The sequence below is a fragment of the Dermacentor andersoni genome, chromosome 4 (assembly GCF_023375885.2).
Source record: "Dermacentor andersoni chromosome 4, qqDerAnde1_hic_scaffold, whole genome shotgun sequence".
NCBI classification, from domain to species: domain Eukaryota; kingdom Metazoa; phylum Arthropoda; class Arachnida; order Ixodida; family Ixodidae; genus Dermacentor; species Dermacentor andersoni.
This window is the reverse complement of record NC_092817.1, coordinates 3,592,402-3,615,405: the sequence shown is the minus strand read 5'-3', so window position 1 is coordinate 3,615,405 and position 23,004 is coordinate 3,592,402. Positions and strand designations below refer to the sequence as shown.

The following is a 23,004-nucleotide window of genomic DNA, read 5'->3' as shown; positions in this document are numbered from 1 at the left end:
CGCACCCTCTTTCAACCAGCCGAAGACAGCGCCGCTCGCGAGAGCGTTCCAGAGCGCTCAGAAACAACCAGTCGAAGATGGCATAAGTGATATTCGAAATAATAAGGTCGGAAAGATTGAGGAAGCTGTAAGAAATGGTAGCAGCATCACATCAGTGAGAAGAAAACTTGCCATTGGACACGGCAAGATATATGCAGTGAAAAAAAATTTCCGCCAAGACACTTAAGACTCCTTACGTGTGAGAATGCGAAAGCGTTATAGTCACTTTCGTGAAATTTTCGTTTCTTGCGCGTTCCTTGTCCGCGCAAGCTCTCACCTGCGTTCTAATTGCGCCTCGCTGAGGACAAATGAAAACGCGCCAAGCGTCTCAATGTGCTAGCTCCTTCGCGGGTAGTTCATAATTTGAAGGACCACTAAGTAGCATTCAATTGGACAATAATGATTTGTATTGTATGCACTCATTTTATGCACTCATAACGTGGCGCCACCTGCTACACATTGGCTACGCCATCATGGGCCCAACGACGAGCGCACTATACTCCATTCATCTCACAAGTCGTTTGCAGCACTGCCGATGGTACGAGGTGTACACAGGTAATAGCACTTCGCAGGGATATGTAGTTCTCAGCGTAACTGTTTTATTACTGGCGGCATTAGAGAGTTAGTTTTGTTGTTACGTGATACCCTACAGCGATACGTGACATGTCAGGACTTTGCGCACGCACATCGTATACCACGAATTACCGCGGCGGTGTGCAGGCGACACGGCACGGATGAGCACATCTCGAGGGGCAATCGGCCTTCCTATTGGCTAAGGAATACTGCAGCGTCCACACCGCTGCAAACAACTAGTGAAATGGAGTATAGGTCACACGTTTAGTCAGCCAGATGGCTGTGATGTGACATGCGCAATGACGCACCCACAGGGCACACATTTTGTCAACCAGAACCATGGAACTGCCGTGGCGTCGGAGAAGCAGGCTCGTCTCACACCCGTGAGGCCCGGGTTCACTCCACAACGAGACCGAAATTTTCCTAATATTATTTTCAGAGCCAAATAATTTATTTTGCTTACATGGACCTCCCACAGAAATTTGACTTCGAATAGAGTATTTTTGATATGGTTTTAGTCTTTGCCGTCGGCCATTTTTAGTACCATCATTCAGTCACGGGGCCGACTAGAACGCCAGAGTTTCGCGTAATGGGGCATATAATGCTTTCGTATGAACGAGCAGCAATGCTTACTGTCATCAGCAATGTCGATCATATAATAAATGCAGCAGAAAATGCTATACTGACCTGTGCAGTAACTCGAGCAGCCACGCAATCCTTCATTGGAAGTATTCATGACCACTATACTGACCTGTGCAGTAACTCGAGCAGCCACGCAATCCTTCATTGGAAGTATTCATGACCACTATACTGACCTGTGCAGTAACTCGAGCAGCCACGCAATCCTTCATTGGAAGTATTCATGACCAGGATACAGAGGTTCCGCTCATTACTAGCGATAAAGTTACAAGGGCCTTGCAAGACATGACCCCGGGAAAAAGCAGCAGGAGAAGATGGAATAATCCTCGATTTATTAAAAGATGAAGGAGATATTCAGCTTGCAAAGCTTGTGGCCATGTATACGCAATGCCTCACGACTTCAAGTGTACCAGATACCCGGAAGAATCCTACCATTATACTAATATTTAAGAAGAGAGAGGTTAAAGAATTGAAGAATTAAAGGCTCATTAACTTGCTTTCAGTATTCTATAAAACATTCACCACAATATTTTCCAATAGAATCATGGCAACACTTGATTTTAATCATTCAAAACAACAGGCTGACTTCATGGAGGGGATATTCTGCACACGATCATGTCCATGTCATCAATCATGTAACCGAGAGATTTGTGGAGCTCAGTCAACCTATATATACGGCTTTCATAGATAATGAAAGAGTATTCGGTTCAGAAGAGATACCAGCAGTCATGGAGGTATTGCATAACACATGAGCACAGTTGTAAAACATGAATACCTTAAGAAATGTGTACAATGACTGCACAGCTAGCTTTATTCTCCACAAGAAAAGTCGAAAGATGCCTACAAAGAAGGGGAAAAGGCAGTTAGACACATTCTACCCAATGTTATTCCCTGCATGCGTAGATATAGAAACTATTGGGCTGGGAGGGCTTTGGAGTGAGGATCGACGGCGAATATCTCAACAACCTTCCGTGTGCAGATGACATTATCCTGTTCAGAAACACTGGGAATCAAGTGCAAAAATGATTGTTGACTCTAACCGAGGAAGTGCAAGAGTAGAGTTGAGGATTATTGTGCAGAAGATACGGGTAATGTTCAAAAGCCTGACGAGAAGCCAAAAATTCATGATTGCCAGACAACCTCGAGAGTCTATGCAGGAGTACATCTATCCAAATCCAAACATGGAGTTATCCAACTCCGAACATGGAGTTGTCTGTTTCCCTCCAGTAGAAGTCCATGTATTGACAGCAGACGGGAATTTCACAATATTTACAGCTTCACTGTGAACTGCGAAATTATTACAAGTAAATGAAGCCAGGCGTAATGTTAGAGTCGTATTAGAGGCTAAGCTTTATGTAATTTCTTTTGGGATAATTTTTATTAAACAAGAGTTAGAACCGTTTTCTGTTCCATGCTCATTCCATAGACGGTCATGCATAGTATGCAGACGGGAATTCTGTAACGTTTACAAATTCACTGCGAACTATCTATGACAAGTAAATGAAACTTGGTATAATGATAGAGTCATCTTAGCGACTAATTTCAGTAGGATTATTTTCCAAGATGCCTGCAATACATTGAAAGCTACAATGCACTCGCGAGAAAGAGAAGACGAAAATTTTCTCGTGCCCTCGCGGCGCTTAGATTGACGGACATCGACCACTGCTGGATGGTCGCTATGTACAGCTTCGCTGTAAAAAGTAACAGTTTTGCCCTAAAGGCGAAGCAGCGATTGCGATAGCAAATTATTAGAAAGCTATACGAAGTAAGGATAGCAGTTTTGTCGGCCGTAGAAGCATGTAAACATTCGTTTACTAAGTTGACATGCATGCTGACACGCATGCACAGGCAAACATGAACACATCTCACTCGATCACCACGGACCGTCACTGTCAAAACGCTGGCGCGAGGAAGCTCGGCAGCAGCAGCAAGCGAATTGACCTGCCTTCGTGCTGCCTCTTGCATGAACGCAACGCTCGCGTGCCTAGACTGTCCCCATCGTAGATAGCTTTGAAAAATTAGGAGGACGCTTAAGCTTCACCTTTAAGTGTTCAAAGCGATAGCATTCAAAGATCCCTGACTGTTTTTGGCGCTTCCCGGTGACCGCAGCGTATGTAACCGCAATGTTCCCAAGGAAACGCTGGCGGCGAACGCTATGAACGAAGGCGAGTTTTCAGGTAGAAACTCGCCGACTTGCGTGGGCCGATCTCCTGTTATTGTTTCACACTTTTAATATTTCAGTCGGAGAAAATTCAACATAAAATGCGTGCGCTGTCGTTGTTTTGTTTCATGACATTTCTTTCTTGGCTCTCATTCTCAGAATTCCGAGTTTATAACCTTGTAAAGCATTTAGGACAAGCTATGACCAACTTCAAGTAATAGAAGAACTTTAGTGCCGTATAGAATATGTACGCCAACTTTCACTCACAAGACGACCGACCGTGCACGCCAGTACTGGATTTTCTGCAGCACAGGGTCGTTAACGCGATCCGGTATAAATAGCCCCCCCCCCCCGGTAGCGGCACTGACCCGTAAAACGCGCAGCACAGGCGCCTGATTAGAACGCAGCCCCCGTCCTGGCGCCTTGCGCGCTATGGAAGCTGGTGCGCTTTCTCGCAGCCTTCCTCCTTTGCGCATAATATTGTCACGGTGCCACGAGAGCAATAAAGACGACGATCACCAACAAGAAGAAAGAGACGACGTAGAGGGGCTAACCTACCGTTCGGCCATACTGGTTTTAACGGCCATATTATCTTCAGAGTAAACACGGTGCCATTTCACCTTATGTCACTGCCCGTGTCATTTTTGGTGGAGGTGCGTGGTATTGCACAAGACGCAACTCCGCAACGGGCTTGTCCTCGGCCATCCTACCACGCTGACAGACGACCAGGCCCCTGGGTTAAGCACAGCGTCAGCACCCAGCGCACCCGCACCGTTGTGATACACGACACCGCAACCATCAGTCGTCTTGACCCATCCGCGTGACCCCGGCACCTTCACAGGTAACGGCACCGATAAAGTCGACATCGAAGAATAGCTTGGCATATACGAACGCGTCGCTGCACACAACTGATGGGACCGGACAGTGATGCTCGCAAATCTTCTACCTCCAGGAAGCAGCACGCACTTGGTATGACCCACACGAAGAAGAGTTGGCCAGCTGGGACGTATGCAAGCAAGAACTTCGCGACCTCTTCGGCAAGCTCGCCGGTCGCAAGAATGCCGCTGCGAAAAACCTATCCTGTCGGGCTCAGACAGCTACCGAGTCGTACGTTGTGTACTTCCTTGATGTCCTAGCTCTTTGACACCGCGTGGATGCTAGTATGCCCAAGGCTGAAAAGGTGAGGCACATTCTGAAAGGCATCGCCGATAATGCGTTTAACTTGCTCTTTTTAAAGGCTGCTCGACAGTAGACGAAATTATCCGTTAGTGCAGACGTTTCGAAGACGCAAAGGGCCGTCTCATTGCCGGGCAGTTCGTGCGGCTTCCCATCACCGCCGCTACGTCGTCCTGCGAAGACGCTCATTCGGCCCTTCAATCGTCCACTATCGATAGCGTTGTCCGAATTGTGCGGCGCGAAATAGAGGCTGCGTCGCCATCTTCTTTCGCGCGCCCTTCTAAGGATACGCAATCGATGATCTCCTTCATCTATGCAGTTGACTGAGAAGAACTGGCCAACGCAGGTATTCAACCAGTGTGCTCCATAACACGCCCTCCAGTTAACCCTGCCCCTCTTCATCGACCTCCACCGACGTTTCGACGCTATCGACATCCGGCCCAATGGTAAACGCTAGACGACAAGCCCATGTGCTTCCATTGTAGTGGTTTGTGGCACATTTCTCGCTGTTGCCGTTATCGTCAGCCGTTATTTTCACGCTCCACGTTCTACTGCCGCCCCAATGACCACCAGCACCAGCTATTTCATGCTCCATATGAACCGACATACCACGACCGCTGCCCTTATGCGTCTATCAGATGCTCGAACCGTTTGCCATCGCCGCATGATCGTCGGTCCCGCTCACCCCGGCCACGTCGTTTTTGACAATGATGTTTATTTGCATCAGTACATGACGCGAGTGGCATGCAGAAAAAGCTGCCACATGGACAGCTTCAAGAAACCGCAGGCCCCCGCATTGGCGTTTGCGCGGCGTTAGCAAAGACAAAGGCCAATGTTTACAAATGCCGTTTACACAAGATTGAGCATCGCGAACCATGCGAAGCAAATGAATAAAAAAAAGATATGCTCTAACAGGGCATAGTAAAAAACATCTCTAAGCAATAAGGATAAAAAATCAATGATAGGCAGAACGGTATCACAACTCTTCAAAAAACACGAGGGCAAGAAGGATAATCAAAACACAAGCCGTAACAATAACATTTCTCACACAAAATAAACAAACGAAAAACCAAGAATACAAGCTATACAATGGGACTAGTTAGTTCCGATGAGAAAAAATTTGCAAAAGCCAGGGAAACGATCTAGTGCAGGCAGAAATAACTATACAAAGCTTTAAAAGAGGTATTTTCCAATCCATTGGTTTCGTTGTGTAATTTATTCAGTAACCTTGGCAGGTTGTTGCGAAGAGTTTGTTGTCCGTATGTCGTTCTAATGGTTTTTACTTTCCGGAATTCTCTGGTCCTTGTCGTGTATGTTGTAATGTTGATTTTTAAATCCGCTAGTGTTCTTAGAACGCTGGCTCCATTTTTTATTTCTTGTTTGTATGCTCTACAGAGTCGATAATCGTTCATACTGGCAATTGGCATTATACTGTATTTTATAAAAAAATCACGTGCATGAACATATTTTGGGCCATTTTCTACGACTAGTAAGAATTTTTTTGGCACTACATACAGTTTTTCTAAATTTCTCTGTGTGGTAGTAGCGCAAATTAGGTGACAGTAGTTTAGACTAGAAACAGTGTGTTGAAATTCAGCATCGTTATTTTTGTTGGAAGCATATGACGGTTACGGTGAACAAGCCCGATTGTTTGAGATAATTTTCTCGCCAAGGAATTTGCATGCATATCCCATGATAAGTTTTCTTGAAAGATAACACCTAAATTATGGAACTATATCGATATGCGTTACATTTAGCAATATAGGCATATTAATTATTACGCTTTTATTTTTGCTTCGGAAAAGTCTTGCTTTTGTTTTGTTTATGTTTATTTTAAGACTATTTTGACGTGGTCCATTCATGTAATCTTTGAAGGATTTAGTTTGCTTCCTCAACTAATTCATCCGCCGACTTTCTTATCAGCAAGATGCTAGTATCATCGGCGTAAATTATATACTTTGCCTTGATATTGATACTAATGATATCATTATTATATAAATTAAAGAGGAAAGGGCCAAAAATACTGCCTTGTGGCACGCCATAAGAAATGGGCAGTGGACTAGAGAGTTCATCATTAATACCGACTCTTTGCTTGCGGTGTCCTAGATAACGTGTGATGAGAAATGCAGCCTTCCCGCGGTAGTTTCCTAACAAGAAGTGAATGATTGACACAATCAAATGCTTTCGCAAAATCTACAAGCAACCCCAGAACCAGTTTGCCCTCATCAATTGCCCTTGAAATTAACTCTTTCTGAGCAAGTAAGGCACACTCCGTGCTGAAACCTTTGCCAAAGCCAAATTGGCATTCATTTAGAAGTTTATGTTTTTGCTAAAAATCCATAAACCGATTTAAAATTATTGTTTAAAGTACCTTCGAGAACATAGGGATGGTTGATATTGGGCGATAGTTGCTCATGTCATTTTTGTCACCTTTTTTATATAGGACACTAATGCGTGCTTCTTGCATTTTACTGGGAAAAATAGCTTGTCTGAGAAAAAGGTTGAATATATATGCAATGCATGAAGCCAGAATATCAACAACGTATTTTAAAGGTTTTATCCGTAACCCGTCAATAGCTTTCGCACTGCTGGTGTTTAGATTTTTAATTATGTGTCTCACTTCGTTTTCATTCACAGGTTTAAGGAATATAGTGGTGCAATTAACCGGAATAATAATAAGATCATTTGGTAGCATAGGCGTATTACCTGCACTTGCGAAATATATATTAAATGTATCTGCAAGCCACTTCCCAGGTAATTCTACGCCATGAATATCTAATTTAGGAATTTTACTGATAGGCGGATGATGCCTCAATACAGAGTTGAGCATTTTCCACATAATCTCAGAGCATCCAGTAGAAGTTGCAAAGACATTTACAAAATATTCTCGCCTAGCTTTTTTTATATCTTTATCTAGGCGATGACGGCACACTTAAAATTGGCGGAATTATTCGATGTCTTTAGTTGAAATAAACTTGCCATAGAGAATATTTTTATGCGCGATTCGTCCCAGAAGCTCAGAGTTAATCCATGGTTTCCGATTTTTTTTGCTTGGCCTAATGCGCATTGAGGGAAAGCTAGATTCATATATCGATTTAACACTGTGAAGGAATTTTTCATAGGCCCCATTTGCTTCGTTGGATAACAGGCATTTTCTATTTGTTCCCGAAATATAGACAAATTTCGCGGGGTTATTTTTTGGACCTGGTGCATTGGATGCATTACCTTTTCCCGTACGTGCCCTTTGGCGCAAATAAATATAGGCAAGTGGTCACTGAGGTCATAGGCAAACACACCCGCCTTAACTTTTTCAGGGATCACATTTGTGAAAAAAATATCAATTGAAGATGATGCATTTTCAATAACTCTAGTGGGCAAGTTTATTACATTCACTAAACCATTCATTTTCAGTAATATATCTAATTGTAAAGTTTGAGAAGCGTTTTTCATCCTATTATTATTGATGTCCCCGCCATAGAATAAATCAAGCCGATTTTTATTAACAAACTGAAAGATTTCTTCTAATTTGCAAAAAAATTACTAACGCTCCATTGGGAGGGCGATAACACACTATAATAACGGTGTTATGCATTTTTATTGCTAGAGTTTCATAGTCAGCTGTTGTTGCGGAAAGTTCGGGCAGTAAGTCACACTCGAATACTTCCTTTACCAGGATACATACTCCACCTCCCCGAGAGTATGACCGATTTGAGTAGGAGGTACTATAATTTGGGATGCGGAAAATATCCATATTGTTCATGGACCACGTTTCTGTTAACAGTATCGTATCAAATTATTGCCCTAGCTGTTCAAAAAACAAGCAGAACTTGTTTTTTTTTATCTGAAACTGAGCGGATGTTTAGTTTAAAGCATTTAAAGGATTGGTGAATTTTTTTTTTTACCTAAATGCTGACTGAATACTTGTGGCAATATGCAAGTATTCCCACTTGCACAAGACGTCGTTATCAAGAACTGCTTTTAAGCGAGTTTATCAAGATCCCTCTCGGTCGAAACAGCTACTGCGCGTTCGCCCTCTGCTTTTCGGACAAGAACGCGGCCGTTGCTGTGCCACACATATATGTAGTTTGCTCGCTTCGCCCATATCTTTGTCCGAAAGAGCAAATCACGCGTCCTTTTTGTCACATTTTCAAGCAGGAATACATCCTCTTTCGATTCACGCAACTTCTTTCTGCTTTTCAACTAGCGGTCCCTATCGGCTTGTTTCGCGAAGCGACAGATTATACCCGGTATCTTTTCTTTCTTCGAAGGCAGCCGCTGAACTGAAACAACGTCATTTTCTGAGAGCTGTGGAAGTTCGAGCTGCATGGCTACTTCGTTTAGCCTTTCGAGTAGGTTTTCTTTTTCAGAGTGTTGAATACCATGAAATTCCAGGTTTAAGCGGCGGCTCCACCACTCAAGTTGGTCAATTTCAGCGTGAAGCTGATTGACGTCACTCTCGTTTCCTTCAAGTCTTTCGGTTCTGCGTTTTAGATCCTTGATCTCATTTTCATTTCGCTCCGTTCGTTGTTGCAGCTGATCGTACTGTTCGCTCAGAAATTGTAAAGTGTCTTCAATGCCTTCAACTACCTCTCGGAGTGGGAACAGCTGGTCAAGATTTCCGTTAATTGTCATTAACTGCCGCACATCTTGCGCGTAAGAGTCATCACTAGATTTGTTAGGTTGCATACGTAATTTCTGCTGTCTACAAGATGTGCAGCGCCAAGCCAGGCGGTATGCATCTCACTTTGACCTAATTGTCGTGTCCGAGATGTGAAAGAAGTACAGTCACTACATTCAATGGTAGAGTCTGAAACAGTAAGCGTTAGCTCACAAGTGGCGCATATCACATTGCAGGACATGGTCACAATTTGGCAGCAGCAGTATCAGCAATAGGGGAAAAATAAAGTACTAAGTATAGAAATACTAACCTGCGAAAAGGCAGGTTGTTACTTGGGCGATGCTTCTTCGATGCTGCCGCTACCGCGGATGTGAAAGCAGGCCTCTATTCCCACTACTTTATAGCTTGCTCTGTCGATGGTGGCGCTTGATGAAGACTGCGGCATGATCCGGACAAAGAGGGCTTGCAGCAGAGACGCTCGCAAAGCTACGCCCACCAAGGATAAAGCAAGCACGGTGGCGACGTCACAGGACAGCCGGCGTTATGTTATAGCTCGGTCTGTCGATGGTGGCGCTTGATGAAGACTGCGGCGTGATCCGGACAAAGAGGGCTTGCAGCAGAGCTACGCCCACCAAGGTTGGAGCAAGCATGGTAGCGACGTCACAGGACCGCCGGCGTTAATTTATAGCTTGCTCTGTCGATGGTGGCGCTTGATGAAGACTGCGGCGTGATCCGGACAAAGAGGACTTGCAGCAGACGCGCTCGCAGAGCTACGCCCACCAAGGTTGACGCAAGCACGGTAGCGACGTCACAGGACAGCCGGCGTTAATTTATAGCTTGCTCTGTCGATGGTGGCGCTTGATGAAGACTGCGGCGTGATCCGGACAAAGAGGACTTGCAGCAGACGCGCTCGCAGAGCTACGCCCACCAAGGTTGACGCAAGCACGGTAGCGACGTCACAGGACAGCCGGCGTTAATTTATAGCTTGCTCTGTCGATGGTGGCGCTTGATGAAGACTGCGGCGTGATCCGGACAAAGAGGACTTGCAGCAGACGCGCTCGCAGAGCTACGCCCACCAAGGTTGACGCAAGCACGGTAGCGACGTCACAGGACAGCCGGCGTTAATTTATAGCTTGCTCTGTCGATGGTGGCGCTTGATGAAGACTGCGGCGTGATCCGGACAAAGAGGACTTGCAGCAGACGCGCTCGCAGAGCTACGCCCACCAAGGTTGACGCAAGCACGGTAGCGACGTCACAGGACAGCCGGCGTTAATTTATAGCTTGCTCTGTCGATGGTGGCGCTTGATGAAGACTGCGGCGTGATCCGGACAAAGAGGACTTGCAGCAGACGCGCTCGCAGAGCTACGCCCACCAAGGTTGACGCAAGCACGGTAGCGACGTCACAGGACAGCCGGCGTTATCTGCGAAAAGGCAGGTTGTTAATTGGACGATGCTTCTTCGATGCTACCACTGCCGTCAATGTCGCAATTTTCATCGCATTACCCTTCTGTACGCTCATCCCCGAAAAATTGACAGATGCAGCTTCCGGAGGTGATGCTGCATTTGACACTCGATCTACAAATGCTCTCCTTACCTTGCCGACAGATCAGAACCTAATCGCCGTAGAAGTTGATACCCTACCTGTCACTGCTCTGGTCGACAGCGGCGCACATATCTCGGTCATGAGTGCTTATCTGCGGAATCGGCTCAAGGAAGTGCTCCTACCGTGTCCCGCGTCGCACGAGTCGCTGACGGGGAAACTCCCGCTGTGCTGCGTGCCGCTCGGGTCAGCGTAGCGTGTCGCCACAGATCTGTATTCTTCCATGTAATTGATCATTGCCCTCACGACGTGATTCTTGGCTTTCATCTTTTAGCTGTCCATTCAGCTATAATTGACTGCTCGGCTGGTGTAGTCAAACTTGATGTCCCTGATGTTACCGACCTTGCCGACACCGTTCCAATTCAGCTCTGTTGCGTCGACTTAGTTCGTCTATCTCCGCAGGCACTGGGCCTGTATCACTGCTGTGCCCAACCCCTGTGTACCGGATGGGGACTTTGTCGTCACTCTCTGTCTCAGTGCCTTACTTTCGCACGGCGTGTCGCTTCTTCACACAGTAGTGACCGTATTGGCTAACTAAACTCACCTTCCGCTCCTGAATTTCGGACTCTGCCCTCAGGTACTACCGAAAGGAATCGCTCTCGCCGCACTGTCGCCGTCGCACGAATGCGACCTTTCTTCCCTCTTGCCTCTTCCGTCTTCCTCCAACTCTTCCGCCGCCTGTAATTCTCATTCCGTCACGTCGCCTCCAGCGCACGACATTACCATGATAGCCCTAGACCTTACCCCACACAAACCAATGATCTTCGTTATCTTCTGACATCACCTTTCGACATTTTCGACCTTAGCGGTCCGCGTATTGGACAAACCATAGAGTTTCTAAATAAATACCTAGAGGGAAATGTGGCGCTAGTGTCTACGGGGGTTCTCATGAGCGCTGCCTCAACCTACATGGGAATGATGGGAAGTACAGGCTTCGGATTGACTTCGATCTTTAGACTAGTGACGTTTGCTTGTGGCGCAGTAAACAAAGCTATACTCAAATATTATCGCGTAAAATCTAATTTTATTTCTGTAGTATGTTATATAATGTACAAGACGCTACATAAACTTTGTATGACTTTGAGATGAAAGCATGGTTTACTATGGTTTGTCACCAGGACACACCAGGGTATGCATACTTGTGCGATTCTGTTCCCGATTTAACCACAAAGAATAATTATTTATTTATTTTTGCAATAGCAATAACAATCGTGCATGTACTTATATAAAAATGCTCATCAAGTATTTATGGAAATAAAAATGTTGTATTGTGAGAAAGTGTTGCGCCCTTGAGTGGAATGCTACAAGTGTCGTCTGCTACGAGGCCTGCTCGCTGCAAACGCGAGACTTTTCTCGCAGACGACAGGCACTTGCTAACTCTCTCTCGCTCTTTCGAAAGGCTGCGTCGGCTGTCACGATTGCTGAACGTCTTCACATACTTTTACGCACATCTGCTGCAGTGCTACCTAGGACGCTAGTGGCCTCCTACCAATATGCTTCATCATATTGTATATTGACGTACCGCTTCCGAAGCGTTATGGCGTGGCTTTGCACTTACCCATTTTGCGACACTAGACTACAGCCAGCAAGCAGCAACATTTCCTACCACAAGTAAGTTTGTGTTCTCAAAGACCTAAAGCACGCATTTCAATGAGCACATAAACGAGAAATGCATAATGAAGCCCTCAATAAAATTTGATTGTCAAGCCACTGGAAGTACAACTGTATATGTCTTGTATCAGTAGTGCCTTCTTTTTCATATTCTGAAGTTTCATAAAGCACGTAACGGTACAGTGCCAACCTAACACACTTAACAAAGCAAGGTCCAAACGCTCAAAACATGTTCTTTCAACGTTTACGATGCCGTCGCTTTGTCATCAGGGCTTCGACGCCACACCGCGACACAAACATCGTCCCAGTCGTTGGCCCAGCGCGCTCTCGCCACTTCGAGCAACATAACAAAGGCAGAGAGCTTTGCGTTGCACTGTCCCACTGCAGGTTACAGCAAGTGCGCTTGAAGCTAAACCAAAACTGCCAAAAAAATACTTGTAGACTAGTTCGCCAGTCAATAGAACGCCAATCCGAAGCCTGTACTTCCCATCATTCCCATGATGGTTGAACGATCGCAGCGCCAGATTTCCCTCTAGGTATACTAATATGAAACTCTATGGGACAAACCTCCCTAGTTCAGCATCGCATACAAACCGGCGATTCACCGCCAATTCGCAGACGGCCGTATCGCGTGCCACACGCCAAGCGCCGAGAAATATAACAGGAGGTTGATAAGATGCTTATCAAGGGCATTCTTGAACCATCGTCGGGCCCGTGGGCTTCGCCTGTTGTCTTGGTAAAAAAAGGACAACACCTGGCGATTCTTCATAGATTACCGCCGTGTAAGCATGATAACAACGAAGGATCTCTATCCACTGCCACGCATAGACGACGCATTAGATTGCCTACACGGTGCGAGGTATTTTTCATCGCTAGACCTGAGCTCTGGTTACTGGCAGATTGCCGTCGATGTCATAGAAAACAGCATTTGTTAGGCCAGACGACCTTTATCAGTTTCAAGTCATGCCATTCGGCTTCTGCAACGCCGCGGCCACCTTCTAGCACATGATGGACACTCTCATGCACAGGTTTAAGTGGTTTACATGCCTTTGTTACCTCGACGACGTCATCGTGTTCTTGCCGACCTTCGCGACACACCTTGAACGCCTTTCCTCTATTCTTTCCGTTTTCCGTGCTGCTGTGCTACAATTAAATTCTTGAAAGTATCACTTTGGTCACCGACAAATTATTATTCATGGTGATCTCGTCGACTCATCTGGTGTTCGCCCCGATCCCGCCAAAGTTCGTGCTGTTCTCGGGCTTTGTAGACTTATGCTCTTATTTCCGTCAATTTGTCAGAAATTTTGCGTACATTGCTCGGCCTCTGACTAATCTTTTGATGAAAGGCGCCCACTTTTTATGGGGTCCTGATGCAGCTGCTGCCTTCCAACGCCTTATGGCCTTGCTCACTACTCCGTCAATTCTTGCTCACTTCGACCCATTTGCTTCAACAGAGGCACGTACAGATACTAGCGGCTATGGAATCGGCGCGGTTTTAGCTGAGTGTCAACGTGGCCATGACAAGGTTGTTGCGTACGCAAGTCGCCTGCTTTCACCCACCGAACGCAATTACTCTATTACGGAGCGCGAGTTCCTCGCACTTGTATAGGCAATGAACTGATTCCGGCCGTACTTATACCGTCGACCTTTCACTGTTACCACGGACCATCACGCTCTCTATTGGCACTCGACACTTAAGGATCCAAAGGGTCTTCTAGTTCGCTGGGCACTATGTCTTCAAGAAATCACCTATACGGTGCTGCACAAGTCCGGTAGGCTACACCAGGATGCCGACTGTTTGTCTCGGCACCCCGTCGACGCTCCTGACTCCAGTGATGCAACTGCTGGAATATTCACGCTCTCCGCCTACCACTACATTAGCGAGGAGTAAGCACGTGATACACACTTGCGCGACCTCATCAGCCGCCTCCGTTCTGACCCGTCAGACCCCTCGCTTAGCTCGTTCTTCGTTTTGGACGGCATCTTATACCTCCGAAATATGCACACAGAAGGACATGAACTGCTGATAGTCGTTCCTTCTCATCTCCGGGCAACTGTACTAGCGCAACTTCATGAAGTCCCCACCACTGGCCACCTGAGTGTTTCCAGGTCCTACGACCGTGTCCGGCGTCAATTTTTCTGGCCTGGGCTCTACCGTACCGCGCGGCGTGATGTCGCTCCTTGCGAACCATGCCAACGTTGTAAGAAGCCTGCTCTGCTTCCGGCTGAAACCTTCCAGCCAGTGGGCACGGCGAAACCGAAGGAATCATGCCACTCACCAAAAAATCTATGTTCCTTCCCCAGGTTAGTTTGTTTCTACATTCCGCAGAGACGATATTACGTTGCTGGTTTTTTCCGTGCCGACGGACATGCTTGTCAATTGCTTACGACTGTTTCTGAATGTGTAAATTGCTTGTCTTTGGAGACATTGAAGAAAACCCAGGCCCTACACTTGAAGAAATGTTTGGGGGTCTTCAGTCATGGCAAGCAAGCATATTAACTGAGCTAACTGGTATTCGGGAGCGTCTTACATCGAATGAACAAGCCGTCGCCACTCCTAATACATGATTAAATGCAATCGATAAGCTATTGCTAACAATTAGCAAAAAATCTCCTAAATTCATGCACTAAAAGACAATATTCGGGCTTTATATCAAGTGGTTATGAAACAAAACGAAAAACTAACTGACGTCGAAGAGCGAAATCGCCCATCATAGTTGTTTTCAGTGTCAAAGAGCAAGACGATGAAGATGATGAAACGTTACGAAAAGCAGTCATTGACCACATTTTTTCAAAAAAAGAAACTGCAGCAATCATGCAAATCTATCGCGCGTATTCATCGTCTTGGAATACAGCCATGAAAAAGACCTGTTATCGTATATTTTCACGACTGGAAAAAAAGAGCGTTTTTCGCAACGTGCGTAATCTTAACGGTAGTGGTATATCCAAGGTCGATCCAAACAGGTCGCGAAGCTTCGGGCGAAAAGCAGATCAGAACAGATTGTCACCGACATCAGCAAGGGGGGTTATGGAAGCAGCGATTGAAGCGCGACTATGTTTGGAGGGAACAAAAATTGGGAAAGAAAAAAGCGTTTTTTTAACTCAAGCGAGACAGTTAGATTCATTTAACGAAAATAAAACTCCTGGTCAATTTCATATATTCGTGACGAGTTAAGAAAATACAAGCTTACTCAATTTTATTGTTATTAATAAATGCATTTATTTTCGGCGCCCATCGTTACAGGGGGCGTTGACGCCACTATCACTCGCAATGCAATGCACGTCTTGAAATGGGCAGAAAGGCGCACTCGTAAAGTTCACCCGTTGAAATACGCCCCCCTCACAGTTTGTGCTTTCTTGCTTGTCATAGTTTGTCTGAATTTGGTGACGCGGGTAGCTTCATCGCTTCTTAATCTGTTCAGTCAAAAGTAGGGAGTTACGACCGCCAGATAATTGTGTAGTTGTTTTCGTGCGACTGCGCCGGCCGACTAGCTTGGCTTCCGACGATAGGATCAGCACTCTACACCTAAAGCTTTCGTCGGCCTCCAAAGAAAGTATGTTCTGTGCAGGGGTGCGATTTCGACAACCGTACGGCTGGCTTTTCCTGCATCGCTTTCCGCGCTGAAAGCTCGAAACGCCCATCAAGTCGAATGGCGGGGCATTTTATATAGCTCCAAAAGCAGGCCAACAAAACAAATTTCGCGCCTTCGAAAACAAAATGACGTCCCTTCTGCTTTTAACGGACATGTCGTCATATTATATTTTTTTCCGCCGGAAGTGTTCCCACCACATATAGATGGCGCTAAGCCCCATGAACCGCCGATGGACCGCCATGCTTTGAACGTATGGGCTCCTATGGAAGCTTCGCTACCAGGTATATTTACCTTGGTTTATCTGTCCAGAATGATTACAGCACAGAAACTCTGAGAAAACGAAAGCTTCTTTGGGAAACTGTCAAATGGGACGTCTATAATTAAAACGTGCTTTTCATATCAATGACAAACTGAAATTTGATGGCTGCGTTTATGCTTGGGATGACAGTATAGCTCAACGTGTTGTCGTGAGCCGCGAAACCAAAACTTCTAGTAATGCATGAGAGAACACGTATGCCATTTCTAAAACCCTGCGAGTGCTAAATTTCAATGCCAGAAGTATAACAAATAAGGTAGAACAGCTTCAATGCGTCCTCTTCAGATGCGACCCCATATTACAATTGTCGTGGAAACCTAGCTGCATGATGGTGTTAGCTACGAAATACTGGTAACAGCATCACATGAGATTTTCTGTCGGGACCGTGGATCGAGGGGAGGAGGTATTGCGATTATTCTAAGAAGCACGTTTTCCGCAGAAATGCTCCCTCAGATCGAAAACCATGAGAATCTGTTTTTGAAAGTTAATTGTTGGGGCATGTAGTTGGGTATGCGCGGTTTATAGGCCACCATCATCCCCGCCCGAGTTCTTGTCCTCACTGCGTGACTACATGACTGTGCTGAAACACCGAAATATTATCATGGCGGGCGATTTCAACCTACCCGCAGTTAATTGGCTGCACATGCCCCAAATTCAACTGGCCGATAGCCCTCTTCTCGACATAATGTTTGCATGTGGCATGGAGCAAGTTGTGCTTGAAATCGCACGTGACAATGCTGATACTAGTTCAATTTTGGATCTTGTATTAGCAAAAATATGGCAGAGCTGGTCCGAGTGGAGGAGGGCATATCTGACCACAAGCTTGTGCTGGTCAGTAGTAGGCTTGATAGTTGTGAAAGGAAGCACGTTAAGTCCTTCAAAACTATTAAAGATTTTATTAATACTATTGATCAATCTATCCTTGAACTTTGGAAGCTGATCGACAACTTACCAAAAACTGTTGTTACTTCACTGTGGCATGCGTTTGTGACCTGCGTTAACTACTGTACTGATGCCGTCGTGCCGACTAAACGTATTAAACCACAACGAAGAAACTCATGGATTGAGAGAAAAATTATACGTATAAAACGCAGGTTAAAACGAGCCAAAAACCACCGGAACAAAAACCCTGAAGTTAGTCGCCCCTTGCAAGCCCAGATTTCAGACGCATTCTCTGAAAAAAAATTTTTTCTAATACTTTGCCAAATTACGTAAAAACCAGTCCTGATAAATTTTGGTGATATCTTGGCGGTGGAAACACACATTTGCAAAAATTTTGGCAACGCGACATTGTGATCACCGATCCTCAGGAAATATCTAACATAAAGAATGAATATTTCTGTTTCGTGCCGTTCGCGCTAAGAATACGATCGAGCCAAGTGTCAGTCAACACAGAACCTCGTTGCTTTATTTGCTCAACTATTTATGCGTTGTGGGGTTCTCCTCCGTGCTATTGGGACAAAGGAACGACAGCACAGTAGTGCAAACAATCACAAGGGCATTTATTGCACCTTTCATAGATCAATGCCTGCTAGCCGAGTTGCTATCCACAAAACATGCCGATGGGCGCGCGACAAATCTAAAAGTCCGACTCACCGCGACCGGATAGCCAGCGAATATGTTCGCCCCATGCTGGATCCCAACGCCTGGTCATTCGCGTGTAGGGTCACGCGGACGGTGGCGCGTTCCAAGGCGGCCACGCGAGGCGGTCTCGCAGAAGCATGGGTCGGCGGCGCGCGGGACGTCCACGCTGTTCGCCGACCCGCCTGGAAAGAGCCAGCCTGTTCGCCCCTGCGCCCCCAAGTAACCCTGCCGTGAGGCGGCGTTAGCTGCGCAACACTCGCGCCATCTCTCGCACTGCGCCCCAACCACATCCACCGCCGCGGGCATCACGCAGGCCACGCGGCGAAGCCGGATTACAGGAGACGCGCTATGCAGGAAAAACATCAGGGGACGCGCGAGAGTCGTGCATCCACACAGGGTAGGAGAGGGAACACGCTTACGATAGCTTTTGAGGGCATGTTTGTTGATTCCATCGTTAGTGGGCATGCGCAGTAATGCCGAGTTGAACATGATGCGTATGTCTTTACAAAACACGATACATCCTCTTTTCTGTACCAACACGAAAGTGAAAATATTATTGAAAGGCATTGCGAGGGGTTAGGAACATTGCTTAATATATCTGCCGTATTGGAGGTGCTGTGGCGGTCTTCTTTGCCGTGTTGATCTCCTCAAAAGCGGACTTGTCTCATTTGATATCACTGGTGCACCTCCGTTTGACGACGTATGTAGGCTTACAATGCCGTCATTGTCGCTTTCGTCGTCCATGGAATCTTAGGTGGATGACTCCATGCCGAATGGTTCGGCTGTCGCAAGAAGGTGCTGTCGGTTCCGACACAGCATTTTGCCGTCTTCTGTCTCTACTCGGTAGGACCTTGGTTGCTCCGCTCGCATCACTCTGGCTTTGGTATCCCATCGGTCTCCGCGCACGCACACGACTTGTCCTTTCCGCAAAGGAGCCAGGGAGCGTCTCGGCTGTTCCGTTTGTCGATGCTTCCGCACAGACGCGCTGGGTACCTCCGCAAAATCCGGCAATGGCGTTCGAAGCCGTCGACAAAATAGCAGTTCACCTGGCGATCTGCCGTCTTCCAGATGACATGACCTGTAACTGAGCAATCCAAGCCAGAAGTCCCCTCTTCCTTCGGTTGTTTTTATTTAAGGATTCTTTTAACCACCTGAACCCCTTTCTCGGCGAAGCCATTTGAGCATGGAAATCGCGGGGTCGAAATAACATGCTGGAAATCGTATCTTTTTGAGAAGAGGAGAGAGAGAGAGTAAACGTTTATTGTAATAGAGGTTGTTTTGTTATGGTGGGTGGAGCCCCTCCTCCAGGGCCCCACTGGTTACAGCGGCTCGCCGGGCCTGGTCAAGGGTCGCCAGTTGGCTTCCCAATTCCACTTCCGCGAGTCGCGCCTCTCACGACCAGTTATGTAGAGTGTTGTCTAGCAGCGGCGAGGTGGCAGCCACCGGACGTAACGCGCACTGGAATGTTATGTGTTCCAATGTCGGTGTTCCTTCGCACCACGGGCATGTGTTGCTGTATTTGTCTGGGTACATTTTGTGTAGCCTGTATAAATGTGGGAAAGTGTTTGTTTGCAGGCGGCGCCAGTCCCGTGCTTGCCTACTGTCTAGGTTTGGGTGAAAAAGGGCTTTGGTTCGCCTACTTAGCCGTTGTAATTCGAGGATTTCTCTTGGCGCACCGGGTGTCGAGGTGTTCTCTCGGGCGGTGTGGCCCGCGGCTCGGCCTGTCATGCCTCGAGCCAAGCGGTCCGCCCGTTCGTTCCCCGCTATCGCTGTGTGCGCCGGGCACCAGGTCACGCAATGATCCAGAGTGAGTTCCGTTCCTAGGATGCGGAAGACGCAGCCCGGTAAAGTTTAGCATAGTGAATAGATTCTAAATCTCCCTTTGAAACGTTTATGCCTATAGGCATTGCAACCATTAAGCATTGCGACCTATAGGCATAAAAGTTTCAAAGGGGGCTTTAGAATCTATTCGCTATGCTAAACTTCTAGTTATACGCAACAACACTTAGTTGGATTTCTTGGCGTATCCCCCCTTTTTTTTCTCTCTTTTTTTTCCTTTCCATTCCTCTCCCCCCCCCCCCCCTTATTTTTTTTTTTCAGCCGGCGTGTCAGACGCCCTTGACACGCCGGCTAACACGTGTGGGTTAAAAGACCGGGGTTGGGGTGAGAGGTGGCCCTGGCTTTGACCTTGTGCACCGCGTTCCTTTACTCTCAATTCGACAAGCTAACACACCTTCCCTCGTTTCCGCACCCTCCCGCCTCACACCCTCTCCCCATTAGAAGAACCCCACCTATATATACTGTGGCGAGGAAAGCGTACGTCGCCTTGAAGAAGACAAGCCCACTTGTCGAAACGTTGGCTCCTGCATTCACCTTCTTCACGTTTTGCTCATCGTCTTGAATTTCAATCTCCCGCATTCCCCGTCTTTCGCATGCAAGTAGCTGTCATTTCGCGTTTCTTTTGATAGGACCTCTAACGTGGGGTCACTTACAAGTGACGATACAACACCTACGGCGTGAATCTCGACGTCTTCTTCTGCTTCATCCTTTTGCGGTTTTCCTACAGAGGCACGTGACAGCAGGTCTGACAACACGAAGTGCTTTCCTGGAACAAAGTGCAGAGTGAAATTGTATTTTAGTAAGCGTAGAAAGAAGCGGTGCAGTCTCGGTGGCATGTCAGCAATTGCCTTTTGCGAGATATTGATCAGGGGGCGGTGGTCTGTTTCGAGGATGACCTTTTCTCACACCCGTATACCACAGCCAACGCCTCCTTCTCAATCTGCGAATATCGTTTTTGGATGCCGCTGAGTACTCGCGAAGCGTATACGCAACAGGTTTCCAAGCGTCCCCGTAACGCTGTAACAATGCTGAGTCGATACAATTTCCATTCTGTGTTCACCAACACTGATAGAGTCTTGGAGGCGTCGTCTTCCGCGTGCCAAGTGTCATACTTCATATCTTTTGAAGGCGTGTTTTCCTTATTGCTCAATCTTCAAGGAAATTCTTCTGGGGGGCCGGATGGCATACTAAATTCTTCTCTTCGCCGTTACGCCGAACCTGTTGCGCACATCTTAACAGCTGTCCTTTTTTTTATCTATGAGCGCAGCAACTTTACCTGATGACTGGCGTGTGGCTCGTGTCATTACAGTCCACAAGAAGGGTGATCGCCTAAGCATAGAAAACTACTGTACCATTTCCTTAACATCCACGTGCTGTAAAACACTAGAACACATCATCACTCATTACATAACTAATTTTCTTGAAAGTACAAACTTGCTGTATCAATTTCAGCATGGCTTTCGAAAGAGACTGTCGACATGTATGCATCTTTTAAAAACTGTTCACGAAATTGATCTAACGCTTGATTCTTCCCGACAACTTGATGATATATCTTCCTTGATTTCAGTAAAGCGGTTGATCGCGGCCCTCTTGGTAAACTTCTGGGAAAGCTTACTAAGTTCGGCCTTCCTACATTTCTCATAAACTGGATAAGAGCCTGCCTATCAAACCATAGCCAGTTCGCAGAAGTTAAGGGCCATGCTTCTGCTGCATTACCGGTTCCGTCCGGAGTACCTCAAGGAAGCGTACTCGGCCCGATTCCTTTCCTAACCTATGTTAATGATATAACTAACACCATTCGTCCACACGTTATCATCAGATTGTTCGCAGATGATTGATTGTCGTGTGTTTAAAGCGATTATTTGACGCAATGATAAAGTTCAGTTAAGCACTAGCTTAGCCAGATTTAATCAATAGTGCACCACCTTGTCTATACCCTAAATACTGACGAAACTGCCTTACTGTTCAAAACTGCCTTTACTGCTTAAATTACTTTTTAAAGAGATTACTTGCCATGATGATCAAGTTCAGTTAAGCCTTAGCTTAGCCAGATTTAAAGAATGGCGCACCACCTTGCCTATGACCCTAAATACTGACGAAACTGTCTTACTTTGTGTCACGAACAAAAGTCAACCTATGGCATTTACATATTGTATCAATAGTACACAAATGAAGGAAATCTCCGAATATAAATACCTAGGCATAACGATTACAAATCCTCTATCGTGGTCGAAACGCATTGCGAACGTTTGTGCATCCGCCTTTGGAAATTTTGGCTTTCTGTGTCATAAAATGAAAACAGCGCCATCAAATTTAAAGCTTCTAGCATACATAACTTATATATTGCCAAAACTAGAATACGGTACAATAGTATGGGACCCCTGTTACACAAAGGATGAGCATAAGCCTGAAATGGTTCAGAAGGGAGCAGTATGGTTCATTTTCAACAAGTTTGGGTCCACTGATTCGCCGTCACAGATAATGACTGAAAAACATATCGCTACCTTAGAAGCACGAAGAACTGTGGCAAAACTAAAATTTCTATTCACGATGTACGACAAGTCGCATGAACTTAATGGGCGAACATGCATTCAAACTTACTTGCCACGCGCGTCTCGACACCGTCAGGCTCACAACTTGCTCCCTTTTCGGGCAAGCACTAACCTGTTTAAAAATTCATTCTTTCCTCGTACTGTTTTTCAGGGGAATGATCTACCCTCAGAAATTTTCTCTGCTGATAATTTTGAGCAGGCACTGCTCATGTATTTTGCACAGCAATATGGAATGTTGTTTTCTCCCTCTTGTTTTTTCATGTTATTTTTACTAATGCCTATGCAAGGGCATTTTGTTCTGGGTGAAGGTCAGCAGAAACCCCAACTTGTTATTTTCATATGACATTGACTATCCCAGTGCATTCTTGTGATGGGTTGAATATCGTCTTTTACAGTGCAAAAATGCCAACTTGTTCTTTTTTTTCTTTTCTTGCTCTCTTCCCTTTTACTGTTCCATATGTCTAGCACAAGGGCACATATTATTCTTTTCTTAAATGAGTGTTAGCAGGAATACGCCTCCTGCTTGAATTGTATAGACTGCAGTATGTAGAAATAAATAAATATCCAACGAACCGTTTTAGCATGTTGGCCTCCACCTTTTGGGCACTTTCCCTACCTACAGAGCTGAAAATAAGTACATCGCCCTTGCAATGGATTATTCATCCCGCTATGCCCTGACCCAAGCCATCCAGACCAGTTGTGC

At 46.1% G+C, this 23,004-nt stretch overlaps 1 protein-coding gene and 1 pseudogene across 1 annotated transcript in view; one reads left to right on the top strand and one right to left on the bottom strand.

The window, feature by feature from the left end:
• Nucleotides 1-23,004, top strand: part of LOC126536031 (transient-receptor-potential-like protein) — a 203,363-nt gene that overhangs the window by 89,014 nt on the left and 91,345 nt on the right. The gene's annotated exons all lie outside the window — the stretch shown is intronic.
• On the bottom strand, nucleotides 8,182-9,361 carry LOC140217028 (uncharacterized; annotated as a pseudogene).